This window comes from Zootoca vivipara, chromosome 16, assembly GCF_963506605.1.
Source record: "Zootoca vivipara chromosome 16, rZooViv1.1, whole genome shotgun sequence".
NCBI lineage: Eukaryota > Metazoa > Chordata > Lepidosauria > Squamata > Lacertidae > Zootoca > Zootoca vivipara.
In genome coordinates this window covers 40,126,621-40,132,620 of record NC_083291.1, presented here as the reverse complement: position 1 = coordinate 40,132,620, position 6,000 = coordinate 40,126,621, and positions in this window count along the sequence as shown.

Here is a 6,000-nt window from a genome sequence, read left to right as displayed (position 1 = left end):
TGAGCTTCAAAAAATGGGGTTTTACATGCCAGAGGTGTGACATCTATCTAAGCAACCTGTATATGTTCACTCACATATTCGGTTTCGGAGAAAAGTGGAGACCAACGCACATGCCCCCCCCCCACACACACACTATATACATACAGTGGAACCTTGGTTTATGAACACCTCGGTTTACGAATTTTCGGTTTACGAACGCCGCAGACCCATCTGGAACGGATTGATTCACTTTCCATTACTTTCAATGAGAAAGTTCGCTCCAGTTTATGAACGCTTCAGTTTATGAACAGACTTCCGGAACCAATTGTGATCATAAACCGAGGTACCACTGTATAGATTTGTTAATCTTTAAGGTGACACAAGACTCTGAAGTTATTTTTGCTGCAACAGACTCACACAACTATTCCTCCCCTGTACTAGAAGCTCTCCTAAAAAATGGCCCCAAGACTGAAATTAATTGAGCTGCAGGAAGAGTTCTCATTCACTTCAATTGAGTTTTTGCAGGAGAATTTGCTGGTGACTTGAGCCTGTGCTAACTTACTGAAGAGGAGATTGCTCTTTGTCTCATCTGCCTTGGTTACCAAAATGCCTTGACGAGACATCCTGAATACTGTACCAGAACTACTTTGTGCCTTGCCACTGATTGTGTCAAAAGGTCAAATTCCCTCGCACACCCCATCTCCCTTCTTTGGGGAATGAGCCCACTTAGTAGCAGAGCAGTTTTGTTGTTATGGAAACAAGACACATGGAGATTTTTAAAAATATCAGCTCTGCGAAAATAGAAGGGTGGGAAGCCACAAGACAATCAAGCCCCACCCAAAATGTGTGTGTGTGTGTCTGTGTGTAGATTGAGGCAGAGAGGACTTCTATTTGAGCCCACTGGATTTTAAAAGTCACCTTCTTGAATGTTACTACCAGCCACTGCCTTTCCCTTGCTGTTGGTTCCCAGCACCAAGTAGGGTTGCCAGACTCAATAGAGGACAGGACTTCTGTGCCTTTAATTGCCCTGCTCTCTTTTGAGACTGGAAACCTTAAAGAGAAACCAGCGGACCCTTTGTTTAATTTCCAAGCAAAGGGTCTGCTGGTTTCTCTTTAAGGTTTCCAGACTCAAAAGAGAGCAGGGCAATTAAAGGCACAGAAGTCCTGTCCTCTATTGAGCCTGGCAACCCTAGGCCTGACCCTGTCCTAGCTCCAGGTGCTGAGAATACCTCATTGCCAACAGCTGGTCCACGACCGGCTGGGTCAGCAGAGGCTGAGGTGGCTCCTGGGTCCAGTAACCCTCCAAGCTGCAGAGACTCAGGGTTGAGATGAGGAGAGACCTGAGTACTCGCAGGAGGAGTGCTCGCCTTCAGGCGAGGCAGGGTAGTGAGTCATCGGGGGATCGGGACTGGCCATTACCTCATCAGAGATAAAAGGCGGTCAGACCCTGCCCCGGGTTGCGGGAGCAATATTGCTGATTGCCAGATCCTGCCTGTGCTCCAGAACCTGACCTGCCTGTGTTCCTGCTCCTGACCTTGCCTAGTCTCCTGCCCTGCACCCTGCCTCAGCTTCATTGGACTGACCTCTCGTGGATTCACTAGACTTCGGACCGGCCCTGGACCTCGCCTCTCGGTTTACCCTGGGACCAGCACAGTGCTCTTCCAAGAAATAAGCTGCATCAAGTCTCCTAATTCCAGACCTTAGAGAACTACAAAAATTGCAGCAAGAAGTTTCCAGGGCAACCTGGACTATGAGCAGCTCCTTGCCATGCCCTCTAAGTGCTGTGAGGGGTCAGAGTTCGTGCCCAGCTATGTGTCAACATGCAGACTTCTCCCTCTTCTCACTGCCCAGCTCTTATTTAAAATAATCCCACCTCATTTCCTTAATAGGAGCAAGTAGTTCTTGACTCCCAGGCTCTCCTTGTGGTTCAGTAAAAAATAATTATGAGTTGGATACATGGGCAAAAGTGCTGTTGTCTCAGTTCAAAAACACTGAAGCCATAAAACAAAGGGATGTGGGTTAAATTAAGAAGGCAAGAAAATGGGGAGGAGGGATTCTATATAACATTATAAATATCCTGCAGCTGATTGGGGTTCAGGTCTCATTGAGGAGATCAGTCTACATGTGGGCTGTTGTAGCCTGGCCGCCTCTCCACGATGCTAGTTACGGAGATGTTTTTAAGGAACAAAGACTTTGTTTAAATGGAGCATCAAATCACCTGCAGTCCAGTGCTATACAGTCTGCATGCAGGTTTCCCACCTGGGTAAGAACTAGACTTCAGGTGCACTGGGCTTCTGGTGCCCCCCACTTCTGCTGTGCAAATAAGGCACACACCAGACTTCCCCCGTGACAAGGATTCAGAGGGTGGGTGGATAGAAAAAGATCTGTATACTAAGGAGAGAAACCCATGGCTCTTCACTCCCACCTCTCGCACCTGCCAAGGGTGCCAACTTGAATAAAATATTGTGGGGGGGCAGGTAGGCCCTGCCCTGCTTAATCCATCATATGACTCAGTGCATTCACACCATTTGAATGGGAATGCCCATCAACTTGGGCCCTCTCAAATATTTTATTCTGGGGGGTGAAGCGCCCATGGCTCCTAGGAGTTGGCTCCTATGCCACCTATCCAGCCCCAGGGTTCATTACCACTCCCATTGCAGAGCCACAAAACCAGAGGTCTGAGCAGACAGATAAGACAGCAGATGTTCTGCCTCTGTATCACTGTCGACACAGCCAAGAGTGTGGAAACGAGAGTCCTTGGCTTCATTTCAGACTGCTGAGGGGGGTGGGAGTGGAGGGGCTTTGCCCATTTTGGGCTCTGACTCTGCAGCCCTTGATGTGAAATGCAAGCCTTGACAGGAAAAAAAGTCCTCCAAGCCTGTGAGAAGCTAATGGCTCCCCTCTCCTGGTTTTCTGTGGGATGTGGGAGAGAGAATCTGCAGTGCATAGGGCAAGCCTGCTTCACCCCCACCTCAGCATAGCTGTCAAGTTTTCCCATTTCTCGGGAGGAAGCCTCAGGGAATTTCCCTTTAAAAAAGGGAAAACTTGACAGCTATGCACCTCAGTCATTTTCCTGACAGAAAACCCCAACGTTTAGTCATGGAATTGACATCAGTGTGCCTCAAAGTGTGCTCCACTGGTGCTAAGTAGTTACACTGGTAAGAGTAAGCAGGCTGCAAAGCGCCCGTGGGGTCATTGATCCTCAGGACCCGTTTCTATTATCACAGTCAACACCAGCAAACTCTTCTTGAGGCAATCCATTACTCCTTCCTTCTTAGCTGCCCTCTGCCATATGTAGAGATCTCACCTCACATTGCCTCTATGTGTTATCTTCCAAGACTCACCAAATTGTTTTGAAGACCATCCTTTGACCTGTTCCCAGGAATATCTGACAGGGTCATAACTACACCCACAAAATAAGGCCTTGCGATCAATTATCTGTTCAGTTAGAATGCGTTGGCTTCAGTCCCTACATTCTCCAGGGCTTAGTTGCCAATGGAAAACAGAACCTAGCCTTGGCTTGGAGACTATCCTAGAAGTATAAAGGCAATCTAATGCAGGCACCCCCAAACTGCGGCCCTCCAGATGTTTTGGCCTACAACTCCCATGATCCCTAGCTAACAGGACCAATGGTCGGGGAAGATGGGAATTGTAGTCCAAAACATCTGGAGGGCCGAAGTTTGGGGGTGCCTGGATTGGATCTTTGCTTTCATTTAGGGAAATGGAAGGAGAAGGAAAATAACCAAAACACCATTCCTTGCCCACCAGGATCCAACTCAGCTGCCCTTCTGGCTACTGAGATGTCACCAGGCATTGCCTACGAGTTTCCATGCTCAACTCCTCAGCCTTGAAACTTGATTATTTCCATATTAACTAAGGAACTTTTAAAATATAAGCCTATCCAAGTGCCTACTTTTTGTGTCACTATAGATCAGAAATAGGAAACCCACGGCTTCTCCAGATGTTGCTGGACTACTGGAGTCCAATATCTGGAGGGCCACAGGCTCCCCACCCCCTGCTCTAGACCAGTAGCTCCCTCAAAATGTGACTTTAAAGTGGTTTTTAGACCAGGGAAGGAAACAGGGCAGCTGCAATTTTGTAGTTCTCCAGCTGATGATGTTGGACTCTAGCACCTGTCAGCTCCAGCCAGCCTGGCCAACAAGAGTTGTGGTCCAAAGAATCTGGAAGGCACCAAATTAGAATAGAATCATAGCATTGCAGAGAAAGCCCAAGGGTCATCTAGTCCAGCCCCCTACAACAGAGGAATCTCAACTAAAGCATCCAAGAGTAGATTGGTGAGCAATAACCAGAGCTATGTGTATGCCATGACTTTACAGAAGCACACACAATGTGCTTGAAGTGGTACCAAGAGCAAAATTCAGCTAAGAATTTCAATGTTTATTCATATTTTAAAAGAGCACGCTTCTATTCTCTACTGGATTGAAGAATGTGCCACTCATAAAAACCACAGTATTCCAGTGGTGCAAAGCAACCATAACTATGGAGCCCCATAACTTCCCATCATCAGCAAAGTCGGGATAAATGAAGCTACCGGTAAATAGGTAGCTAGTGCCACAGAAGACAGAATCAAAATTCAAAATCACCTTGCCAGATTGGAGAACTGGGCCCAGAAGAACAAAATGAATTTCAAAAGGGACACAGGTAAGGTTCTACACTTGGGCAGGAAGAACCAGCTGCATAAATAGAAGATGTGAGACACTTGGCTTGCCAGAAGTGCATGTGAGAAGGATCTTGGGAGTCTTGGTGGACCGCAAGCTTAACATGAGTTAAGTATGATGCAGCAGCAAAAAAAGCTAGTGTTATTCTAGGCTGCATCAACAGAAGTCTAGTGTCAAGAGAAATAGTCTGCCTTGATCACACCACACCTGGAATACTGTGTCCAGTTGTGGGTGTCACAATTTAAGGATATTGATCAAGCTGGAACAGAGGAGACAGACCACAATGATCAAGGGTCTGCAAACCAAGCCTTATGAGGAGTGGTTGAAGGAGCTGGGCATGTTTCGCCTGGAAAGGTGGAGACTGAGAGGAGATATGATATTTTCAAATATCTTAAAGGCTGTCACAAGGAAGAGGGAACAAACTTGCTCCTGCTGTGGAGGGCAGGACACAAACCAATGGCTTCGAGTTACAAGAAAGGAAATTCCGACTAAACATCAGGAAGAACTTTCCAGCAGTAAGAGCTGTTTGACAGTAGAACAGACTCCCACAGGAGGTTGTTGACTCCCCTTCCTTGGAGGTTTTTAATCAGAGGCTGCATGGCCATCCATCATGGATACTTTAGTTGAGATTCCTGCATTGCAGGGGGTTGAACTAGATCAGCGCTTCCCAAACTGTGTCGTGACACGTTAGTGTGTCGGCTGCAGTGTGTAGGTGTGTCACACAAATTCTCCCTGTGCTCTTCCTGGGACTGGAAAGGGATTAGTTGAACCTCCGGTTTGCTAGTAAAACTGAATCACTGTGTCACAAAATGATGCTTGTCTAAAAAGTGTGTCACCAACATGAAAAGTTTGGAAAGCTCTGGACAAAATGATGCTTAGGGTTGTTTCCAACTCTACGATTCTATGAAGAACTATCCAGTATCTGAAGAAGTGTGCATGCACACAAAAGCTCATACCAATAACAAACTTAGTTGGTCTCTAAGGTGCTACTGGAAGAATTTTTTTTGTTTTATCCAGAATCATGTAGAAAGAGATACATGCAAATCAAACTATAGAGATTGTAAAAGGTAAAGGGACCTCTGACCATTAGGTCCAGTCGTGACCGACTCTGGGGTTGCGCGCTCATCTCGCATTATTGGCCGAGGGAGCCAGCGTATAGCTTCCAGGTCATGTGGCCAGCATGACAAAGCCGCTTCTGGCGAACCAAAGCAGCACACAGAAACGCCGTTTACCTTCCCGCTGTAGCAGTACCTATAAATCTACTTGCATTTTGACGTGCTTTCAAACTGCTAGGTTGGCAGGAGCTGGGACCGAGCAACGGGAGCGCACCCCGCAGAATTCA